The sequence below is a fragment of the Schistocerca gregaria genome, chromosome 1, assembly GCF_023897955.1.
Source record: "Schistocerca gregaria isolate iqSchGreg1 chromosome 1, iqSchGreg1.2, whole genome shotgun sequence".
NCBI lineage: Eukaryota > Metazoa > Arthropoda > Insecta > Orthoptera > Acrididae > Schistocerca > Schistocerca gregaria.
This window is the reverse complement of record NC_064920.1, coordinates 555987121-556012952: the sequence shown is the minus strand read 5'-3', so window position 1 is coordinate 556012952 and position 25832 is coordinate 555987121.

Below are 25832 nucleotides of genomic sequence, written 5' to 3'. Positions count from 1 at the left end.
TAAAACTCTCCCTCTCTCCCCATAGGTTGGGGTTTGAGAGAGAGGAATTAGAGTTTTACAAGTGTTGACCCAAATACTGTATTAATTTTTTCCGCAGATTCGGTAAGTTTTGTTTGTTTCGTGGTCATGAGGCCACACAACTTTTAATTATCTGATATAGCCAGTTCTGGGGCAAGGAAATTTGAAGAAAATGCATCATCTAAGGATACTGGGCAATGAAGATGATAGAAATGGAAGGAAGGAATCACAGGGGTAACGAGTGCGTACAGGGACAATGGTGATCGTTCTTGCTGCTTTAGTTATGACTGGAAGTCTAAGTATTTGTACAAGTTTCTTTTTCAGGTCAAGAGGGAAGTGATTTTTATATTTATGTAGTGCATGGAAAGATCCTGTTACTTTCTTTCACACTTCTGTTATTTGTTCATTTCAATTCATGTTTTCATCTATAATACTCCTAGACCCTTTACTGAGGGAAATAAGTTGATATTTCTCCAATTTAGGATTAAAGATAGTAGCGATTCCTGATATTTCGGGCTAATAAGCCTAGTATGACCAACCAGTACCACCTGGGTTTTGTGTTGGTTGAGCTCCAACCCTACATTCTGCTACCATTTTGATAGTGCAGACAAGTCGATATTGAGATTCTCGACAGCTGTATGCAGGTTTATTGGTTTTGCACTCAGATACAACTGCAGGTCATCAGGGTGTATGTGGTAATTGTAGTAGGGTAAAACTGATGACACATCACTGACATACAATGAAAAGAGTTGTTGTTGTTGTTGTCTTCAGTCCTGAGACTGGTTTGATGCAGCTCTCCATGCTACTCTATCCTGTGCAAGCTGCTTCATCTCCCAGTACCTACTGCAACCTACATCCTTCTGAATCTGCTTAGTGTACTCATCTCTCGGTCTCCCTCTACGATTTTTACCCTCCACGCTGCCCTCCAATGCTAAATTTGTGATCCCTTGATGCCTCAAAACATGTCCTACCAACCGATCCCTTCTTCTAGTCAAGTTGTGCCACAAACTTCTCTTCTCCCCAATCCTATTCAATACCTCCTCATTAGTTACGTGATCTATCCACCTTATCTTCAGTATTCTTCTGTAGCACCACATTTCGAAAGCTTCTATTCTCTTCTTGTCCAAACTAGTTATCGTCCATGTTTCACTTCCATACATGGATACACTCCAAACAAATACTTTCAGAAACGACTTCCTGATACATAAATCTATATTCGATGTTAACAAATTTCTCTTCTTCAGAAACGCTTTCCTTGCCATTGCCAGTCTACATTTTATATCCTCCCTACTTCGACCATCATCGAGTATGAAACCTAATATCGAATCCTGGGGGACACCTGATACTCTGCCTCCGTTGTGACTTTATGGTCCCGGACATTATGCATTGCTGGCGAGACGTCAGTATGAGCGGAATCACTGCACCGCACTTTGAGAGAAATTTAGGCTGCTAATTATACAAGTAAAATGTCGAAGTCGACAGTGTCGAAGGCTATGCTGAAATCTAAGAAGCATGTGACAGTCGCCTCTTGTGCACGCATGGCACGTTTTAGGTCGTATGTTGCCGTTAGATGGAGACTTCATTGGAAATTAGCCGGCCGCGTTGGTCTCGCGGTTCTAGGCGCGCAGTCCGGAACCGTGCGACTGCTATGGTCGCAGGTTCGAACCCTGCCTCGGGCATGGATGTGTGTGATGTCCTTAGGTTAGTGAGGTTTAAGTAGTTCTAAGTTCTAGGGGACTAATGACCACAGCAGTTGAGTCCCATAGTGCTCAGAGCCATTTGAACCATTGGAAATATACATTTCAAATCCACTTGTACTAACCAGTTCACTATTTGTTGTTGAAATTAGTGGTGGCTGATAACCGCACATTCGCAGTTATCCAGCAGTTGGAACGTTTTTATATTCAACCGTTTCGAATTTTGTTATATAATTATGATACATACTGTGTACACATTTTGTCTTCGTGTACATCTGGCGCACATCTGAGCTTGGAAGCCCCAAGCTGTCGGTTGTCGCTTGGGTCTCAAAAAAATGGTTCAAATGGCTCTGAGCACTATGGGACTTAACATCTATGGTCATCAGTCCCCTAGTACTTAGAACTACTTAAACCTTACTAACCTAAGGACATCATACAACACCCAGCCATCACGAGGCAGAGAAAATCCCTGACCCCGCCGGGAATCGAACCCGGGAACCCGGGCGTGGGAAGCGACAACGCTACCGCACGACCACGAGAGGCGGGCGCTTGGGTCTCAATTCGGCCCAGTGTACAGGACATAGTGGAGAGTGCTTCGCACCAGTATTACCAACCCCCTATACTAATCTATCAGCGTGTGGAGAAGTGAAAGCTGATTTGTCGTATGCCTTTATATAGGTCCTAAGAAATGTCACCTTACCTCAGACGTTCTCCATTTCAATTCTTTGTCCACGTCCTTTACATTTCGTGTGGGCTGTGTAACGCCTTACAATCCCAATAGCGTAGATCTGAATGTCTTTCGCGTCTTCCAAGGAACATTAAAACGTACAATACTCACAGGTTGCAGTAACCTTCGGATATAGAGGAATATTCGACGCTGTTGCGCTCCATAACTCACTTGCCACTGTAAGAGCCATCTAGCGGCAGGTTGAAAACTGGGCAGATCAGACTGTATGATACAATCTGCTCCCTTTCGGGAAACATTTTAACTGTGTGTGCGGAAGTGGACTCCCCAGGTTCTTTGTTAGCGCCAGGATTTCACCGGGAACAGATCCCGCCCTTTCACCCCCTCTGCAGGGAGTAAGTGTATTCCTTGGGATCTTCCCATAGAATGCCAAATTATAGCAACACACGGTTTTCCTGAGATGCTTGCAACGGCACATAGGACATTAACTTATCGCACATCCACAGCAGCAATTCTTTATAGTCCCTAAATTAATCTCATTTATAATGCACAGGGGCGACACTGAAAGAATTTAGAAGATAAAATTCACAAGCAAATAGTAATGAAGTAACTCATATATGCAAATATCTTACCGCTTTCATTAGGCAGTTCTATTTATGTCATTCTTATATTCTTTAATTTTCATAAGTTTATTGTAGATAGATAAGCAAATCGATTTTGACTTATTTGGGTATAATGTTGATTTTAGACAATCGGGTCAATCGTCTGTACCCTTGGCTTACTACCAACATAACAGGCCCAAGATCATTTTTTCCACATAGTATCACTACGTTTACAAGCGAAACATCTTTCGAAAACTTTTATCGTTGTCATGTTTACATGTTAAGATCTGAAGCGGATTTGCTAACCCTGTTAAATATGACACCTGGAAAACAGCTGTTACAGTTTCTGATTTGGTCAGCACAATCGCTGTTTGTCGGCAATTAGACGAGGTGTAAACAGCTTCAATCTAATATTTCTAATTACACTAGTCAACAGCCATTTGCATCTGGGATGTGATACATCAACTAGTATGTATTTTGGTGTATAGAATCCGAATATATCTTTCAAAACGTTCTATCACATATCATTTTTCGAGTTTTTAAAGGTTTTTTAGTTTTCGCATTCAGTATTTCGCTTTTTGCTGTTCTTCTGCTTTGATGTTTAATTGTTTGTTTCCAATTTGCAGAGGAGAGCTAGAAGATTTACAAATCGTCGGTAAATGGTTGGTGTAGTAATCCTGTGGTCTGAAAGAGATCCTCAGTGGGTGTTTCCTGTGAAAGATAGTGCAAACTTTTTGTGTTTAAAACTTACACTAAGAAAAATGGCAAGTAGTAAATCTCGTAGCTGTCTAAACCACCCGGACAACTTTCGTTATGTGTGTGGGAAATTCACTCAAAAAGCTCAAAGAAAACCAGTCACTGATATGGTTAAGAAGCCATATAAATTGTATTTTGAGTGTTCTGTTGGTGATCAAGATAAAAATTTTACGCCTGATATTGCTTGCATAACCTGTACTACAACCCTAACCGAGTGGTTGAAAGGAAAACGCCGAGCCATGCCATTCGCTGTTCCGATGGTGTGGTGTGAGCCTTAAGACCATTATTCACACTGCTACTTCTATCTTACAAATATTTCGTGACATTCAAGCAAAACTAGACATAAAATAAAGTATCCAAATGTATCTTCAGTGCATTTGCCTGTGCCCATGATGAGAGGTTGCCTGTTGCTGTCTGTAACTTGAAAGCCACGGAACCAGACATCATGCCAAGTGAATCAGAAAGTGTTGAACATATAGAAGAGTACTGCTCTCAATATCATGACACTTCGCCTCAGCTCTTTAAACAAAAGGAATCGATCGATTTGGTTCGCGATCTACAACTTTGGAAATAGCAAGCTGAACTCTTGTGGTCGTTACTGCAACAACGGATCCTTCTAACCCCAGGGACAAAAATTTCCTGTTTCAGATCAAAAGGACTTCCTTCGCTCAATATTTCGATATGCAGAATTCAATGTGTGTATGCAGAGATGTCAATGGTCTGATGATGCAGTAGATGTACAAGTATTTATTGAACCCAGTAAAACTGGCTTGAAAGCAGTACTATTGCATAATGGCAATGCATTTCCATCGGTACTTTTGGCTTACGTAGTAGACATGAAAGAAACTTATGAAACCATGGCTTTGCTGCAAGAGGCAATCAAATTTAATGATCGTGGATGGCAGCTTTGCTGTGATTTTAAAGTTGTTGCACTCCTTACAAGTTTGCAGGCTGTATTCACAAAATACTGCTGCTTTTTGTGCCTTTGGGACAGCGTGACACCAAGAACCTCGCTACAGTTAAGTAATGGTCTATAAGGATGTCATATGTTCCTGGAAAGATAAATGTGAACAATTCCTTATTGGTTGAGCCCGGCCGCGCGGGATTAGCCGAGCGGTCTCAGGCGCTGCAGTCATGGACTGTGAGGCTAGTCCCGGCGGAGGTTCTAGTCCTCCCTCGGGCATGGGTGTGTGTGTTTGTCCTTAGGATAATTTAGGTTAAGTAGCGTGTTAGCTTATGGACTGATGACCTTAGCAGTTAAGTCCCATAAGATTTCACACGCATTTGAACATTTTTTTGGTTGAGCCCGATAAAATCATTTTGCCTCCCCTTCGTATCAACTGGGGCCTTACCAAGAACTTCGTTAAAGCTCTGGATAAAGAAGGTGAGGTCTTCAATCACTTAAAAGAAATGTTTCCCAAATTAAGTGAGGCAAAGCTAAAAGAGGCTATATCTGTTGGACCACAAATAAGAAAATTGCTGAAAGATCCAACGTTTGATACCAAACTTGCAGATGTCCAATTAGCTGCTTGGCCTTCTTTTAAAGTAATTGTGAAGGGCTTTTTGGGTAACAGAAATGACAAAAACTGTTACCATTGTGAGTGATCTGTTGGACAACTACAAGAACATGGGGTGTAGCATGTCCCTTAAAATTCACTTTTTACATTCTCAACTTGATTTCTTCCCGGAAAATTTGGGAGCCGTTAGCGATGAACATGGTGATCGCTTTCAACGAAACATTCTTATCATGGGACACCGTTACCAAGGGCATTGGAACCCGTCGGTTATGGGTGACTACTTCTGGGGTCTTGTTAGGGAGAGTGATGAAACGGCAAACAAAAGGAGAGCTCCGTCGTCGCGTTTTTCTAAAACCAAAGACGATTAAAGATAAAAGTATCTTCTGAACTAATTTGGACCTTTTATTGGCATCATGCACATTTTTGCATACAAAATAGCATTGATTTGAAATGTTCTGAGTATTTTCGTTCACTGTACGAAAAGCCATTCCGTGAATATTAGCCGAAAATGTTTAAAAACAAGACAAAACCTGACAGCTCAAGCACGTTTCAAAATCAGTTGCGTTTACATGGGATCGAAAATCGATTGCAGAATTGGAAAACCGGCAGCTACAATGGGATTTTCAGAATCGATTTTGAAGTGTTTACATTACCAACCAAAAGCGGAATTGTGAAAGGTGTTTATGAATTCCGGTTTTGGGAGCCCCATGTAAAGGGGCTCTGCTGTTTCCCTAAACGAACATATTAAACGAACTCAATGAAAATTTGTCCTTATTGACATTAACTAACACCACATTAATTTTTTGTTTCGTGTTGCTAGTAATGTTTTCAATTCGCTATACATATTTTCATTTACTGAAATACGCTTTCTTATCATATTGACAAACTTAAATTTCTAACTTAATACTGACTATCATAACAGTCCTTGGAGGAAGTGTCTTCTACTGACATATCTGTGACACTAATAATTTTGATGTAACTTCTAGTGGGCAGAACTGATGACTGGTAAGGGGCGGAGCTTAACTATGAATATGTATGGAGGGGGGTGAATGGGAGGGACTTGTTCCGGGTGAAATCCTGGCTCTAAGGCCTCATTTTGTACATGGAGGTAAGCTGGTCGGCTGGTGTTAGCCGCCAGCAGGTAGCCTGGAGAGTCTGCAGCGTGCAGACATATGTCTAGCGCAGCCAAGGGCCGCAGCTCGCAGACACCTCGTGCACTCGTCAGATATTATTGAATAGCATCCATAATGTAATACGGAATAAAGCGTTTATATATCAAAAAGGTTGTCTTCCATCTAATTATTGTGAGAGGAAAATTGGGGAGGACAGTGAGTCCTCTCGCACTACACACTCAAAACTTAAATGTGTTAAAGTAGGACCAGAGGCCTGCAAGTCAACTTCGCACAGACATTTGTCGTCAGCTTTGACCAGTTACGTAAGGAACATACGACAAGCGTCGTAAAAGAAGATGGTGATTCTTACATAGTATCTGTGGCGATGTTTTCAAGTGTGCTGAGCTACAGATCAGTCTGCCACCACAGTCGTGTTTCTTGATTTCCCATTCTTGATTTCGCCCACCAGACTGTCAGTTTGCAAACTAGCCTAGACCTAGAGCAAACCCACAGATCAGTCTGTCACCACAACCAGGATTTTTTTTCATCATTCGTTGGCTTCGCGAACTCGCAACCAAACTGTTACCTTCCAATCTAACCAGACCTCGGGAAAAGCAATAGATCAGTTTGTCACCACAACCGTGTTTTTTGCTTTCACATTCGTTGGTTTCACCAACTCACAACCAAACTCCGAAAATGCGCACCAAAAGTTGACGTCACAGCAGCCAATAACCTTATGTCAGTGGTCAAAACCGACGATCAGCACCGAAAATTCCTGTTGACCCCTACCCTTCCATGGACTTAACTTGATGGATCCACACTCTATCCTACAAATCTGACTCTGTCATTCAAGTTCTCCAGAACGATTTCACGTGTTTATTCTATTTCATATAGTTTCGTTCAATTACGCCTGCGTATTTAAAGATCTGATAGTTTCCAGATTTTTACCACTACTGCTATAATCTAAGCTATGGGTCTCTTTCTCTGGCTTTTGGGCATTTCCTTGCACTACGATTAACATTGCCACGCGCCCCGTATTTTCCGGCAGAAATTTGTGACCCTATTTTATTTTCCTAAGTCCTATAAAATTAGATGACTCAATGTTTGTATAACAGATGAAATTTGAGTTGGTGGTACTGTCAACCGGCAAAATCACTGTTTTCTGGTTAATACCGTTGCGAACTCTATAATTAAATATCTAAACTTTTGGAACGAAAGAAAATCGCCCCATTTATAGTGTTTGTCAACTAGAACTTAGAACTACTTAAACCTAACTAACCTAGGGACATCACACACACCCATGCCCGAGGCAGGATTCGAACCTGCGACCGTAGCAGTCGCACGGTTTACGGTCTTTATTCCGAAGACTGGCTGGATGCACCTCTCCATGTTACTCTATTCTGTGCAAGCCTCTTCACCTCCGAACAACTGCTGCAACCTACATCCTTCTGAATCTGCTCACCGTACTCGTCTCTTGGTCTCCCTCTACCATTTTTACCCAAGGCAGTTCTGTCAATACTACATTGGCGATCCCTTGATGTCTATCTACCAATCCCTTCTTTTAATCAAGTAATGTTACAAATTTCTTGTCTCCCCATTTCTATTCAGCACCTCCTCATTAGTTACATGAGCTACCCATCTAATCTCCAGCAGTCTACTGTAACACCACATTTCTCTTCTTGTCTAAACCACTTATCGCCCACGTTTCACATCCATCCGTGGCTACACTCCAAATACTTTCAGAAAAAAGGTTCCTGACCCATAAGTTTACATTCGATGTCAACAAATTTCTCTTCCCCAGAAACGCTTTTCTTGCCATTGCCAATCTACGTTTTATATCCCGTCTACTTCGACCACATCGTTCCTATTGCTGCATAAGTAGCAAAACTCACCTACTACTGAGAGAGAGGACAAGTGACTTTCATTAATTTTCATATTAAAGGCTATTCTTTAATATTTTTATTGCACCTCAGACACAATTTCTGTGAGATGAAAGGAAGTTATCAAGATGTGCAGGCGTTTGATGGGTGCACGTATAGTGTTAATGCATGTGCCAGCTTTATGGTACCTCTCCTTATAACAGTATTTTCTGAGTTGAGAACAACCAGGCAGTTTGGTTATTTAACAGTAAATATTGCAGTGGATATTCGGCGCCCGGAAGGGCTGCTAGGTAGAGGAACATCCAAAGCACTTACTGATGAAAGAATCCTGGTCCCAAGAATTTCTCGCGCCGGTGAGCAGATAGTGCTTTCGGCCGAAGAGATGAAAATGAGCCTACATTGATCTGTTAGGTGTTTCTGACCCTGTCAAGGACAGGGGCACAGGAGAGAGAGTACGTCGCCGGGCCACTGTGTCTCGGCACTGTCGTAAACGTCCATCGTGTATAGAGCTTGCGTCTATAAAAATTTCAATGTTCGCCTTGACTGAACGTTGTACACGGAGCCATCATGTGGTGTCGTCCCTCTGCCTGACGAATTTCTTAGGAAGCCTCAGGCCTTCAGAAGAGTTTTAGGATGGGATGCAACATTTATGGTGACTCTGAAATGGTCTATGTTGGGACACAAAAGCACTTGTCTTAGTTTAGCTGAGGATCCTAAATGGACATGTTGTAACTTCTGGCTCCCAAGATAATGATCTCTGTGATAAATGTGTTGTTCACTTTAGGCCAAAACGGAAACTCTTACAACACGCTGCCTAAAGATCTGTGGAAAACATAATTCGGCAGCATAACGTCTTTTCCTCCTTGCGCGGAAATTTGCGAGTCAGGGATTGGAAGCTTCTACTGTAGGGGAAAGAATGTTATTAATTTTGGTTACGATTGGTCCTGAGGTTGAGCAGAGGAGCTAGAGGAGAGACATGGCGCTTTTGGAGCCTTTTAATTGACACGAAAACATGGGGCTTGGAGGGGGGAGGGGATGTGTTGGTGCGCTTTTAGAGTTTACCTCCATTTGATGGTAAGATGACGAGTGGAAAAAGATGAGGTTTTTGATTCATATGCCGGTCTGGAGAAGGAATTCTGGTCTGGAATTCTGTCTTGAGTGCGTTGCTCTTGGGACACTCGTCCTGAGCATGACTTTGCACTGGTACTGATCTCGACTGAGGAAGCCATGGAGAAGTCTTATCTGTATCCACAGTTTGGACCTCATCTATCATCTCAGACAACTCACTCTACTGAGGGCAATCTTATCCGTATGAGGATTGCGCCTTGACGTTTGATCTCGTCGTGCACACGGTCGTGTAAGTGAGTCAAATTGGTCCATGGTATGACCGGCGAAGGAGTATTACACGCTGGTGCCGAGATATCAGGGCTCCGATAGAGAGTAATTGCGATCCCTCTGACAGATCGCTTGCCCTTCACTTTGCATATTTCATACCAGCGAAAACGAATTACAAACGCTGCAAATCGTTACTCTGCCTGCGTTTGTGCCGCGACTGTCGCCCGAGACAGCGCTACGCATCAAGGAAGGCATCCAGTACCGCTAGTCCAGTCGGAAAGAAAAACATAGGTACAAAGGAGGTAACTGCGGAGAAACCACGTTCAGGGAAATCCAGGAATGCAGGAATACAAGTCGCTGAGGAAGGGAAAAAAATAAGAAGTGGAGGGAAGCTAAGACGAAATGGCTGCATGGAGAACGTGAAGAAATCGAAAAATAAATGATTGTCGGAAGGACTGACTGAGCACATTGGAAAGTTAAAACAACATTTAGTGAAATTAAAAGCGAGGGTGGTAATATTAAGAGTGGAACGACAGTTCGACTGTTAAATACAGAGGAGAGAGCGATTAGGTGGGAAGAGTACGTTGAAGGCCTCTATGGGGGCAAGACTTGTCTGATGTGATAGAAGAAGAGACAGGAGTCGATTTAGAAGAGATAGGGCATCCAGTATTAGAATCAGAATGTAACAGAGCTTTGGAGGACTTAAGGTCAAATAAGGCAAAAGGGATAGATAAAATTTCATCAGTGATTCTAAAATCATTGGGGGAAGTGGCAACAAAACATTTATTCATGTTGCTGTGTAGAGTATATGAATCTGGCAACATACCATCTGCCTTTCGGAAACATATCACCCACATTATTCCGAAGATCGCAAGAGCTGACACGTGAGAGAATTATCGCACAATTAGCTTAACAGCTCATGCATCCAACTGTTTACAAGAATAACATACAGAATAATGGAAAAAAAAGTGAGAATGTATTAGATTCGCTTTAGGAAAGGTAAAGCTACCGGAGAGGTCATTTCGACGTTGCGATTGCTATCGGAGGCAAGACCAAAGAAAAATAAAGACACGTTCATAGGATTTGTCGAGCTGGGAAAAAGTTCGACAATGTAAAATGGTGAAAAGTGTTTGAAATTCTGAGATAAATAGGGGGTAAGTTATAGATAGAGGCGAGTTATGCACACTATGTACAAGAGCCAAGAGGGAACAATAAGAATGGACGACCATGAACGAACTGCTCGGATTACAAAGTTTAAGGCAGGCATGTAGTCCTTCGACCCTACTGTTCGATCTGTATATAGTGGAGGCAATGATAAAAATAAAAGAAAGGTTCAAGAGTGGTATTAAAATCCAAAGCGAAAGGATAACAATGATATGATTCGCTGATCACATCGCTATCCTGAGTGGAAATGAACAATTACATGATCTGCTGATGTATGAACAGTGTAATAAATAAAGAATATCAACGGAGAGTAAAGCGATGTAACAAGAAAGTAACGAAAAGGAACAGAAACGAGAGCAGGGAGGAACTTAACATCAGGATTGATGGTCAGGAAGCGGATGAAGTTAAGGAATTTAACTATCTAGGCAATAAAATAACCAATGACGGACGGAGCGAGGAGGACGTCAAAAGCAAACTAGCACTGACAAAAAGAGCATTCCTGGCCAAAAAGTATCAAACATAGGTCTTAATTCGATGAAGCAATTTCTGAGAATGTACGTCTGGAGCACAGCTATGTACGGCAGTGAAACATGGACTGTAGGAAAACCGGAACAGAAGAGAATCGAATCATTTGAGATGTGGTACAGGACTGAGAAGGTTCTGCACAGAATCGAAGAGGACAGGAATATGTGGGAAAAAAACTGCAAAGGAGAAGGGACAGGATGACAGAACAACTGTTAAGACACCGGGGAATAACGTAAATTGTACCAGAGGGAGCTGCAGAGGGCAACAACTATACAGGAATAGAGAGATTGGAATACACTCTGCAAATAACTGAGGACGGAAGTTGCAAGTGCTACTCTGAGATGAAGAGGTTGGCGCAGGAGAGACATTCGTGTAGAAGAAACCCATCAATGTCTACTTAGCGTTCGATAATTTCAATTTGCAATATCCATGTTTTGAGCCAGTATAAATAGATTACACAGATAAACCTTAGTCTTTGCCAACCAAACGCAACCCAATGGAGAGTTTATTATTTGTTGCTTCTGTTTGTGTTGCCAATAGTCCATAATTTATTTGTCATCTCTCTTAACTTGTGTTATTTGTCCAATTTTATGATTAATAAACTCTCGCCATTTTTATAAAAGATGAAACCGTTGTTGAGATACACAAATCACCCATCACTAATTGAGCACAATAATGACCGGGCCACTTTTTCTATTAATTTTCCTCAACATTCAATTTTTATTTAAGATTCTGATAAAAACTGATAACCTCCAATTTAGGTTAGCAACAGCGACCACTGTCAGAGGGTTGATATACACTGGAAATTGAAATAAGAACACCGTGAATTCATTGTCCCAGGAAGGGGAAACTTTATTGACACATTCCTGGGGTCAGATACATCACATGATCACTCTGACAGAACCACAGGCACATAGACACAGGCAACAGAGCATGCACAATGTCGGCACTAGTACAGTGTATATCCACCTTTCGCAGCAATGCAGGCTGCTATTCTCCCATCGAGACGATCGTAGAGATGCTGGATGTAGTCCTGTGGAACGGCTTGCCATGCCATTTCCACCTGGCGCCTCAGTTGGACCAGCGTTCGTGCTGGACGTGCAGACCGCGTGAGACGACGCTTCATCCAGTCCCAAACATGCTCAATGGGGGACAGATCCGGAGATCTTGCTGGCCAGGGTAGTTGACTTACACCTTCTAGAGCACGTTGGGTGGCACGGGATACATGCGGACGTGCATTGTCCTGCTGGAACAGCAAGTTCACTTGCCGGTCTAGGAATGGTAGAACGATGTTTCGATGACGGTTTGTATGTACCGTGCACTATTCAGTGTCCCCTCGACGATCACCAGAGGTGTACGGCCAGTGTGGGAGATCGCTCCCCACACCATGATGCCGGGTGTTGGCCCTGTGTGCCTCGGTCGTATGCAGTCCTGATTGTGGCGCTCACCTGCACGGCGCCAAACACGCATACGACCATCATTGGCACCAAGCCAGAAGCGACTCTCATCGCTGAAGACGACACGTCTCCATTCGTCCCTCCATTCACGCCTGTCGCGACACCACTGTAGGCGGGCGGCACGATGTTGGGGCGTGAGCGGAAGACGGCCTAACGGTGTGCGGGACCGTAGCCCAGCTTCATGAAGACGGTTGCGAATGGTCCTCGCCGATACCCCAGGAGCAACAGTGTCCCTAATTTGCTGGGAAGTGGCCGTGCGGTCCCCTACGGCACTGCGTAGGATCCTACGGTCTTGGCGTACATCCGTGCGTCGCTGCGGTCCGGTCCCAGGTCGACGGGCACGTCCACCTTCCGCCGACCACTGGTGACAACATCGATGTACTGTGGAGACCTCACGCCCCACGTGTTGAGCAATTCGGCGGTACGTCCACCTGGCCTCCCGCATGCCCACTATACGCCCTCGCTCAAAGTCCGTCAACTGCACATACGGTTCACGTCCACGCTGTCGCGGCATGCTACCAGTGTTAAAGACTGCGATGGAGCTCCGTATGCCACGGCAAAACTGGCTGACACTGACGGCGGCGGTGCCCAAATGCTGCGCCGCTAGCGCCATTCGACGGCCAACACCGCGGTTCCTGGTGTGTCCGCTGTGCCGTGCGTGTGATCATTGCTTGTACAGCCCTCTCGCAGTGTCCGGAGCAAGTATGGTGGGTCTGACACACCGGTGTCAATGTGTTCTTTTTTCCATTTCCAGGAGTGTAATTTAGCAGACGCTTGATCAGGTAGACACGTTGAAGTGATTGCGGTCAGGGTGTCAACTTGCAGTCGCTTGTAGTCTTTCAAATCAAACCGCAAGACCAGTGTAACCTTACAACTCTAAGTGTCTCGTTTCTTAATCTAAATCCGATTTAATTCGACTACATTCCAGTATCCTTGTTTTGCTTTTGTTGATGTTCATTTTACATCCTCCTTTCAAGACGGGTCCATTCCGTTCAGGGGCTCTTCCAACTCTTTTGCTGTTTCTGACAGGGTTACAAAGTCATCACAAACCTCAAAGTTTTCATTTCATCGCCATGAACTTTGATTCCTACTCAAAATTTTTCTTCGGTTTTCTTTACTGCTTGCTCACCGTACAGAGTGAATAACTTCGGTGATAGGCTACAATCTTGTGTCACTGCCTTCTCAACCATTGCTTCCCTTTCATGGCCCTGGACTATTATAACTACCGTATGGTTTCCGCACAATTTGTAAGTAGATTTTCGCTCCCTGCCTTTTACCCCTCTCTCATGCAGGTGAATCAGATTTGAAGCAGCGTGCTGCATTCACAATTTCAGTCTAAATAAATAGTCCTTTGTTACATATTAAATCATCTGAAGGCAATCTTACATCTGCCACAGAAGTAGCCCTTGTCTTTGACATTGTCAGTCACAATCTGAGCTTATTGCAACATCGATTGTAACAATATGTTGATGGCTGATATATTTGAAGATTTGAAAGTTGCAAAACAAGTTTCATGTAGTAAAACGAAAGCAGGAACTCTGATTATGAATTTGCTAGCCCCTAGATGTACTGAGGACATTTTGAAACTACTCACCCCTACAGATCTGTACTTTTAGATTGCAGGTGATGGTAGTAATAAAGGTAACCGTAAAATATTGACGTTATGTTGAAGATATTCCTCAGTAGACAATGAGACAGAAAAAAAGTTACTTTTACGAAAATTCAAATGAATCTGCTAATTCTATTCATTAAAATATGACTAATACAATTAAGCAGAGTGGTTTAAGCATGTCTGAGATATCTTCATATTCTGTCGACAATATTTACGTAAATTATCACAGTCGTAGTTTTTAAGCTACTTAAATCTACCAATGGAAAAGATTTGGCCTCTAACTGTTTTGCACATATTGCGTATAATACAATAAACGTCCTAATCACTATTGATTTTGATGTAGAATCTCATGTCATCTAAGTGGACGCCATTTCTCTGTATCCGCCTAGAGAAGAGAGAAGTTGAAAGGACATTTCTAAGCTGTGTATGTTGAATGGAGAGAGATTGTAAAGCATGTATCAACTCGCTGGCTTTCTTACGGTGCTGCAGTTGATAAACTACTCTTTGTAACTGGCGTACCACTGAAAGTTATTTCAAGTCCCTGGGGAAGGATTGCCCTACAAAGGTTTCATAACTACTTTCATCCTGAATATGACACAGAGGACACAGCACTATATGCGTATTTTTTTATTTTTTTTATTTTTTTTTTTTTAAGAATGTGTCAGGAGCTTGGAACATGATTTTATCTCTATTGCTGAAATCTATAAGCGCATGTCACTACTCAAGCTAAAATTAGAGCAGGAAAGAAAAGGCAACTTTTTTGGATTTTCAGTTAGAAGTAATTTAAAACATTTCCTAGAGCCTGATGAATAAAATTGAAAAAAAGGTTTCTTGCGATTCTATGCTAAAGCTGTTCAGTACCGCTCAAATTCTTATGATTTTTTGGAAAATAATGTTGCCATGACCCTACAACTAATGAACTTGGAGAGTAAAGTAAAATTCCACAAGCTGGAACAACTAGTGAAGCAGCTTCATCTAGAAAATAACCTCAATATCGAAGAATTATATGATGAATTTTCCACCTGTAAAGATGATTTTCATCATTTTTCTGGATATGAACGAATTTTGGTGTAAAGGTTTAAAGAAACATGGTGCAGATGATATAAAACAATTCAAGAAATAAATGTCCTTTATTCTGTGCTCCAGGTTCCAATATATTTGTCGAAAGTGAATTTTCTCTCACGATGAATAAGTGGACAAATACAAGAAATGGATGTTCAACCTCTCTGATTAAGAATGAGCATTAATAATAATAGGCATTGCAAGGAGTTCTACAATGTGGTGTAAAATGATGTTGCAGTCTTGAAAACATCTAAATCTGATATTAATTACTCTTGTAAACAATTATAAACTGATGACTGTCACCCTGAAGAAGAAAACAGACTTTTTAAGGTTAAGTTTCCATTATTATTTTCTGACACATTTCTAATTAATGATGCAAATCTTTAACACTGTTGTTAATGTCTAACCTTTTCTGATATATTGTTGATGATTCTTTAACAATCCCGAGCATGTTCCTTATTTTTGTGAAATGTCCCTTATTTATAAGCTTGTGTACTATTTAATTGTCGTAAAGGTGGCGACTCTAATTACGATCGACTGTTAATTCTCTTGGAATGATAACAGAAATTGCTGTGTGGAAATTTCAATAGGTAGACTGAAACATTTAACTAGTCTGCTGAATTCTTATTACAAGCATTCACAGAAGTAACATAAAACACACTACGAAGCTAACCACAAGTTGTTCACGTTTCTCCGTTTGCGCTCCATCGCAGAATGGATTGCTGATGCAGTCGATAGCCACCGAGCAATAACAAGTATACTGCAACGTGTAATTAACAATGTTTTGCTGTGTGTGGATGCGGAAGTAAAAGAGGAATAAATGCACGTTTCATATACTGGCGAAGTGCCTAACAACAAGCTCCATTCAGAATTGCAGTAGCGTACCAGCGAAGCAATTCGTTTCACAAACAGGCTCATTCGCCAGCATTCAGGCGTATTACACTGTTAGTATTCTCTTCAGTTCCAATTTTCGCTCGAAACGTGTTTCTGAAATTTATTCGCTTGATTACCTGCATTCATCATTGTTACCAATATTCGCAACCAGAGTCGGCTTAGCCTCAATTCGACAGAAGTGGATTCCGGTCCCTCGTCCGATGTTTCCAGCAGGTACACAATGGCGTTTTGCTGTTTCACGTAACAACATCCGTGAGTACAGTTGTAACACATCGGGAAAATGATTTATTTGTTTTTCACGGACGCAATAAATTACTAGAACACAGAATCAGCATCTTTTTTTTGAGTTGTAGCTCGTGATAAAAACAGCCCACGATACATCACTGCAGTGCACAGCGCGAGTTCACAGAAATGCAACGACCGCAAGAAAATAAGTAACTGGTTCAATAGCTGCCTCAAATGATGTGTACGCGATGGATATTTCACTGCTTTAAAATAATATCAGCAGTAATAAAAGGCAACGACTGTCGGGTGATCGATTGCTCGCAGCAGTAGTTCTGTGTGACAGCGTACCTTTGATTCGGAACTGGAAGTAGAATATATTACTTTCATTAAAATTCGGTTGTTGTAGTACGTCATGGTGTATTATAAATGGCGCTGCAATCAATCAGCGCCCGCCGCGTCGTGTTATCGGCTTCCGATAGCGGCCGCCAGGCGGCAGGCGAATCGCGTTCATTAGTGCGATGGAGGCGCCGCCCGCGGCGGAGCGGCCGAATTAAACCGGCGCGCCGCAGCCGTCACTCAGGTATGCTAATTCCGGCGAGCGACCCGCGGAATTGTTTCCAGCGGCTGCCTTCCACGCCGACAGCCGCGATCGGTCTACCGTCGGGCTATCGACCGCGGCGATGGAAACGTCTGATCGCTCCAGAGCGATCAGTCGCCGCAATGGGTCCTTCAGCGATCAGGTTCAACTCTTTGTACTTCTTCGCAACGGGATACATGTTGACATATATAGCAAAACAGAATTTACTATTTTGAACTGACCATTTTGATGTTGTCAACGTTTAAATAATTTTGAAGAAAATAAACATAATATTGGAAGATAAATATTATTTATCTTGCCAAACCGGTTTCAATGTCTAGGCTGGCTTCTTTGTTGCTATATAAATTTTTAACCCGTAATCTACTACAGGATTTTAAAAAAATCGCTGGAATGTTTTGTTGCTTGTTACCATCATATCCGCTTACTTCTGCAGTCTGGACACACTTTTTTTTACAGCAACCGCAAGCAGAGACCATTGTACCAAACTGAACATCTACATCTACGTGATTACTCTGCTATTCACAATAAAGTGCCTGGCAGAGGGTTCAATGAACCAACTCTCTACCGTTCTACTCTCGAACGGCACGCGGGAAAAACGAGCACTTAAAATTTTCTGTGCGAGCCCTGATTTCTCTTATATTATCGTGATGATCATTTCTCTCTTTGTAGGTGGGTGCCAACAGAATGTTTTCGCAATCGGAGGAGAAAAATGGTGATTGAAATTTCATGAGAAGATCCCGTCGCAACGAAAAACGCCTTTGTTTTAATGATTGCCACTCCAATTTAAGTATCATGTCTGTGACACTCTCTCCCCTATTTCACGATAATACAAAACGAGCTGCCCTTCTTTGTACTTTTTCGATGTCATCCGTCAGTCCCACCTGATGCGGATCCCACACCGCACAGCAGTACTCCAGAATAGGGCGGACAAGCGTGGTGTAAGCAGTCTCTTTAGTAGATCTGTTGCACCTTCTAAGTGTTCTGCCAATGAACACTTCGAAGGTGCAACAGATGCCAAAACGACTCTCGCCATCTTAACATGTCTGTAAGCAATCCTAAAATAATTCTGGAGCGCTTGGCGCCAAAAATCTCCATAAGTACTACGAACCCAGCTTCCGGTACCTTCTAGAACCAGACGTAGTCCGAATTAGTATTAACATGACTGTCATAACTGAAATTTTCGTCACGGATGCCTTAAAAGAGATACTCGTATTAATAGGAATAATGACTCACATGGGCCTACTGCCAATGACGTAGGGCTGTGGGCCCCTTAAAGCTATCAGCTGCTTTTTTACGCCGTTCTAATCTTCATATGAGGCCGTTTGGTGATGACTGCGTCTCCTGATACAGCTTTGCTGCGTTTTCCTGAAATCGCTCGGGTACAGTCTTGAAGACGAAAGGGTGGGAAATTATGTGCTACATGGAAAATGCGCCGCAGAGCTTTATTCTGGAGGCACTGCAATTTCGCTGTATGTGTTGTGGCGGCTGTCCCTCACACTGCACAGGCATTGTCTATGATAGTCTGGATGAACGCTCTGTATATTCCAAGACCACACTGCACTGGCTATGTGGACAGTTCATTCAGCAGGGGTTAAAAAGCTACGAGCGTATCCGACGCCTTCTTCCAGGTATCGTCGACATGATGCTTCCAGGTCAACTGTCGCTTAAGAATTACTCCCAGGTATTTGGCTTTCGGTGCCCAAGGAATGGAGGTGTCAAGCAAAATGATGTTCTCCACTACCACACGCCGTCGTCTCTAAGCAGTAGTACCTGGCTCCTAGCAGTATTAAACTAAATTCTCCAGTTAGAAGCCCATTCCTCCACGTCACTACAGGCAACCTGGAGACGGCCATGAATCGCCACCACACTTCGACGGCTACAAATCAGGGCATTGTCGTCAGGTAGATATATTTTTCAATTCGACATAAGGTATGTAAGCCCGCAGTGTAAATACTGCATAGCACTGGGCCCAACACCTGTGGTACTCCAGCAAGGAGAAAGTGACTCATGAAGGTGAGTCACAGGCACAATGAAGATACTTCTCTTCAGATAACTAGCAAGTTGGTGCACCAAGTGGCTCGACAAGCCATACATAAAAAGCTTGTAAACCAGCCCTGAGTGGCACACGTTATCAAAAACTCGTGAGACATTGATGAGAATCACGCCGCAGATCTATCTATTGTTGTGAGTCTGGATGATGTTGTCGACCACCTGCAAGAGCTGGAGAGAGGAGAAATGGCCTTCACGAGACCCAAATTGTTCATCTGGCAATACTGCTTCAGTAGTGAGGTGTGCAATTAGTCAGTTCAGCAGCACTCTCTCAAATGTCTTACTGAGGGTTGAAAGAAGGCTGATAGGCCAACACCTGGTTGGTTCTGCACAATTCTTTCTCGAATTAGGCACCGCAATTACAACCACTTTCTTCCTAATCGTGGGTTAGTATAGCATTTAACAAGCGAGTGACTTGGACGAAGGCTGTCGACGGTAGTTCTCGCAGCTCTGGAGCAGTAATGAAGTCGAGTCTGGGCCCCTTCATGTGGGGAAGATATTGAAGTGACTGCCGCAATTTTTCTTCACTGATAGCTTCCTGGTCTTCTACCCCCTCTGGGTCTGGTGTGAGATAGATCTCATGTCTGTCTTCCACCACCTATATATATTGGCTCTTACATAGGCGTGAAGTTGCGCTCGAACACATTGGCGATGGCATTAACTTTGACATTTGTAATCACTGGTGGAGGTATCTTGGAACACCTCTTCGTGCAAGTTAGACTAGGTCCCATGAGCTAGTGGTCGGTGGGATGGATGCCAACTTGCCAGCCCACCGTTTACTGTGGTATTCGACGAGAGCAGCCAAAATGCTCCGCCGGAGAAGATTGTCCTGCACCTTAACATCACGTTATTTAGTGGGACGCCACTTTTTAGTCACGCAGTTCTTTTCTTGTATAAGACGAAAGATCTCAAAGCAGTGGGCTGGATCCATCATGGATGGCTGAGATATTCATAGAGTGATGTAGGTAGCAGAATCGCCAACTTCATCATCGGCTGCCTCATGGCAGAAAAAATGACCAGGACGTGGTCTGAGGAGAGCACGTGGACGGCTTCACTTGTGACGCCTCCCAGAATGCAGACACCAGAACATGTGGCTGTTTACCGTTCTTGGGATAACTCGTGGATTCATCAGGAGCACAGACCCAGGCTCGGAAGCAGTCAGCTACCTAGTGTCGGGTACGACTTCTGAGTTAAACGTTAAGGCATTTCATATCACGTATTTGGCATTGAGGTCGCCAGCAATAATATATCTTACCCTGTACCAGACGAGAGTGACAGCATCCGTTTCTGGGAGATGTACTTTGGGATGTATGCAGAGGACCGTAAAAGTCACGACGCGATGGCTGGTTTCCATGGCCACAGAGGCTGATTACACAGTGTGGAGCTGCAAGTGGTGAGCTACAAAGTGGCGGAATGAATTCCATACATAGACAGCCATCCCCCCACCCGTGGTAAGGCGATACACGCAGTAGCGCTTAGTTCGCGATATTTGCCTTTAATTCCGGCTTCAGATGAATCTCACTGGCCACACAAATCTCAACATTCTTAGTGCTCAGGAAAAGTTCAAACTCTTTCAATTTGTAGAATATGCTTGCAGCATCCCAACTTGCAAAGATGACATTCGCCAAGTGCCTAATCTTAACGATGACTGGTCTTTAAGGTGACGCTAGTAATATGGAAGGGTCCTCTGATGACTTGAAGAGCAGAAGTAATGAGTGCTGGTACAGCGACCAGCGTGTCCTTAATGCAGTCACAGTCTACTTCAGCTCACAAATCAATACAGTAAGATCTGTAGTGCTGTCAGCAGGCTTGAATACTTCCTGGAGGAGCTGACTGGTCGAGGGGCCCTGTCTGATCTGCAGACTCGTATGCATCTGTTAGGGGAGATTCCGCGGCTCGATTAATAAAGGATCGCGGCTCTATTGTCTAAACATTCATGGTGGTGTCTGTTTGTACTATATCGTGTCTCCCTACCACTTTCGCGCAACGACGCTCTGAGCATGTTTTTTAAGGAACTAACTAGTTTGAACCTGGGACCTGTTGCTGGTAAGGAGACGCCAGACCACACATGACATGTAGAATTCAGAAGAGTTCAGTGAGACTAGCAATGATATAATCAAATGCTTAATGATCTCAGCGTCAGCTCCACTGCACTCCCTGTAAAAGAATCTTAATACTAACTAAATTTAGTGGAAAGGGTTCAAGGCTTTCCTATTTTTAGTTAGCTGGTAAAATAACGTCGAGAAATCAGTTAAGTTTACCACTGGTAACTTTATTCTACTCACAAAACATCATTTATAAATTGCACTATTGATAAAAGGAAATGTTTTAATACAGGATGGTAAAAACCAACTGCGTTCAACAAAAATGTGAACGAATATTCCCTGAATGGGTTTCCAAGTTCTACAATCGATCGAAGGATGACCTATGCCATATCACATCTATAATCTAGGTTTAATTTAAGTTTCACAAAAGAGAAAACTATAAAAATGGTCTACAGTGACCCTCAATTATCTTTAATTACTTATTTAACTTGTCGTAAATTACAGTGGCTGATGTGGCTTCTCAATAACTATATAAAATAGAAAAATTATCGCGTTTCAGATTTTCACTTCAAGTGGCAAATGTGAACACCATGAGTTTTAATTAACGATCGACACTAGTATTACGCAAAAAGGGGGTGTAACAGATGAGACTTCTGCAGTTCTGAGTGAAGCCTAATGCGCTCAAAAATGCGGCATCGCGTGCGTTCATTACCTTGTCGGTGTTTAAGCAGCGTCAGGGCGGCAGCGGCCGGCGCAGCAGCCATCCAGCTCGCCGCCTCGGAACCAACTCTCTTCTAACTTCTCCTTACTACATTTTACCGAAGTTAGTTTAAAAAAAAACTATCTGGCAATGTTTTCATCTGACCAATCAGGGTCTCAATGTTAACCTTAAGCTCCGTCTACAAAAATTCTGTCTATCCAATGAGAAACGTTATACTTTTCGTGGTGGGGCAATGTTTTTAATGTTTGCAGCGTAACAGAGACGCTAAAAAGTCTCACGCTAAAACTTGCGGGTGGTAGTGGCCCTTTTTGTGTTATCGTAAGATCTATACTGCTTTTCTGGAGGGCACTAGCTTTTAACATGGGCTGGGGGTGATCCTTGACGTACCTGAGACGCGAAAAAGTGTCACGCTAAAACGTGCGGGTTGTATAGTCGTACAGGTAGGCTCGCGGCGTGTGCCCAGCCCCTCCCTTATCTAGCTTAACACGGTTCTGCTCTCGGCGTCTGTCCTCGTTTCTCCCCTCGGAACTGCGTCTGCCTCACGGTGGGAAGGTACGACATGCATGTAGGCATTCTTGTGTTAGTCTGTGGTATTGCATTTGCTCACTCGTTACTCGTATTACTTTGGTTAATTTAATGTCACGATTTATTCTGAGCTATGTGACATACTACTGGATTTGCTTATCATGTCAGGGTTTTCATGTAAGGTGTTGGATTTGCCTGACACCTTACAATTGCTTCGTTTTTCTAGCGGTGCGAGCCAAAGGCAAGCTTTCGCTGGTGGAGCGTCGATGACATCTTCTGCGCGGCTTCCTGGGTGCGGAGGGAGTCCAGATTCCCGTCGTCGAGCATTCTTGCGTTGCATGCAGCCCCTGTAGCTGGATAGACAGAGGAAGCAGACCATCTGTGATTACCACTTCAAGGAGCACATGCCCCTTTCATGTGATTGGGCGCATTTAACACACCAAGGAGGCATTGCATAGACACGTGCTGGGTCATACAATCCCTGGCTGTTGTAACCGTGGATGGGTCACCTACTCGAGCACAGTTTCTGAACACTGACTTTAAGATCATAGAACCGCTCCATTTGGGATATTTCACGGTGCTTCTCAGTATCAAACAGCATGAAGACTCTCTTCGGAGATATCTTTCCTGTACCAGGAATCTTGAGCCAGTCAACATCCCAGGAAGACTTGAGTGGTAGGACTTCAAACGCTAGTAATACTCTCAGCGCAAACATTCGTCGTATTGAATCTTCTCAAATATACAAACGACACACTCTGTCCCGAAGGAGATTCAATGCAAACTGGGTATTAGTTCACTATTCACCCGTTCAGGAGAGCCGCAAGCCAAATTATCATAAGCCAGAAGCTTTCACGGATCCTCTGAAAGTGTACAAACGATGGGCAATCTCCAGCTCGGCACAGAAGCGTCCTCTGAGATGCTGTTCCCGGCCCTGACCTGCTTTCTTGTTGCTGTGCATTCTACGGTCATCTCCAGACTCAGAAGAATATAGGGAATCAGACACATATTTATCAGAGTAACTACACTTAAATATTAGCCCTGCTGCAGCAGTCTGATACCAAGCAATGTACTGGATATGTCTCCTCTTTAGGAGTGTGGTTCTGGAACGAATCACAGTATCTATTGCGCACGTGATTTTCCACGTAAGAAAAAAAATCTTTCATTCCCCTTACGGCTATTGGTGTGCTGGATCTATACCTCCCTCACGATAGGACACGCAGTAGTTACCACCAGACACTCATACATATACCGCGAGGACTGCTGTACAAGGGCTGGGTCAGTGCCCCCCAGCAAAAAGGCGTCACCGTTTCCGGCCCCGACCTTTTTGCGTGCTTGCTTGCTTTCTACTCCTGGATTACAAGAATACGTGTATTTTCATATGGTTTACCACAATAGTATACCATTTACGCTATACTTCTTGATATCAATCACATAGCAGTATGCTACCAATCGCTCACGCAACATAATTCCGAAGGTATAGAGAAGAAATTATTTCTCTAGAAACCGGAAACTTTAGCGAGGTGGAGCGTGCTGTAAACAATTGAATAACTGGAAACTTATCCCGTCTGTGAAGACCTTTACGTGAAAACCCAAAAAAAAAAAAAAAAGAGAGAAAACTGATAATTCCACTCGCGAATACCGATGCTGGTGATGTAACAGATTCCAAATCAACCCTATAATTTACAACGTCAACTAAGGTGTTTCTCATGTCTAGAGAACTAGCAATCGTGTCTTCCGCCCGTCTCTCACCTGCTAGATGTGCACACCGCAATCGATGTTCTCTCAGTTAAATAAAGGCGCGAAATGTGCAGAAGCAGTCAACCATCCAATTTACATGGGAGTGAAAAATAGTCTAGCACAAACACGTGTTTATATTGAATCTTCTCAAATTTCCACGCGATTACGAAAGCTGTTAAACACATACTAAGTATTAATTCGCTATTCGGCCGTCTAGAGGACGACACGATTAAGTCAGCTACATTCCTGCATCCCAAAAGGCCTTTACATTGGAACGGCTTCGGCAGTTAGTGGGAGACGTGAATCATTCCCTCCAAGCAGTCCCCCGACAGAATCTTACTAGCAAACCGGCCACTTACATATTTTTACACAGTATTTACAATTAAATATTACGATCGCGGTCTAAATTAGTAACATCAGAAAATGAGTGTAGTATCGGAAATACATCCTGCAGACGGCTCTGGCCCTGGAATAGAAATATCGGTCAAATTCTTCTGACGTTTCCCTTTGCTATCATAGTATTCGACGACAAATCCATACCTTCCTTACGACAGGACATAGTCATTTCCTTTACACTTGTCGGAACACACACATATACTTTATAAGCCTGATGCTCAAGGCGAACCTATCACGCATCTCCTACTACTAAGTATAATACTCTACCAATAACTGATTACCGGCGATGGGAAATAATAGTGACCGAAAAACAGCGATGGGTAGACATGTGTCATAAGTGTCTTAGGAAGAGAGGCGCAATTGTCTTACAAAACGTCGGATGTTAAGAAACACGGTCGCAAAAACTACTGTATGTTATTGTCACAAGTGGTCTTGGTTCTACAGGTGCAAAGAAGTATCCAAGTTAAAAGCCACACTGGCATTATTAATCGAGGTATGGCATTACCTCTGAATGAAGTCGCGGACTTGGATTTCTGTGATAGCAAAGGTAAAAGTATGTCAAGTCAGAAGAGTTTGATAGATATTTCTGTGTCCAGGGCCACAGCCGTCGGCAGGGTTTATTTCCTATACTTCGCTCATTGTCTAATGTCGCCCAATGAAGACCGCAGTCGAAATATTTAATTGTAAGTACAGTAATGAAATATGTATGTTGCCAGTCTCCTAGGACGTTTCTGTCTGAGGGATGCGTGGCGGGAACGATTGACGTTTCCCACTAACGGCAGAATCCGTTCGAATGGAAAGGCCTGTTGGGATGCAGGGATTGCACGTAACATAACCGTTTCGTCGCCTAGACAGCTCAACAGCGAACTAATACTTACTATGTGTCGGACAGCTTTCGTGATCACATGGAAATTTGAGAAGATTCAATATGGACGCTTATGTGCGCTAGACCGTTATTCCCTCACATGAAAACTGTCTCGTCGACTGCTTCTGCATATTTAGCACCTTTATGTAGCTGCGAGAACATCGAATATGGTGTGTGCATCTAACAGGTGAAAGACAAGAGGAAAACACGATATCTGGTTCTCTATACATGAGAAACACCATATCTGATTTTGTAAATTAGAGGGATGATTTGGAACCTGTTACATAACCGGCATTGGTATTTGTGAGTGGAAATATAAGTTTCCTCGATGTTTACCGAGTTTTCGCATAAAATT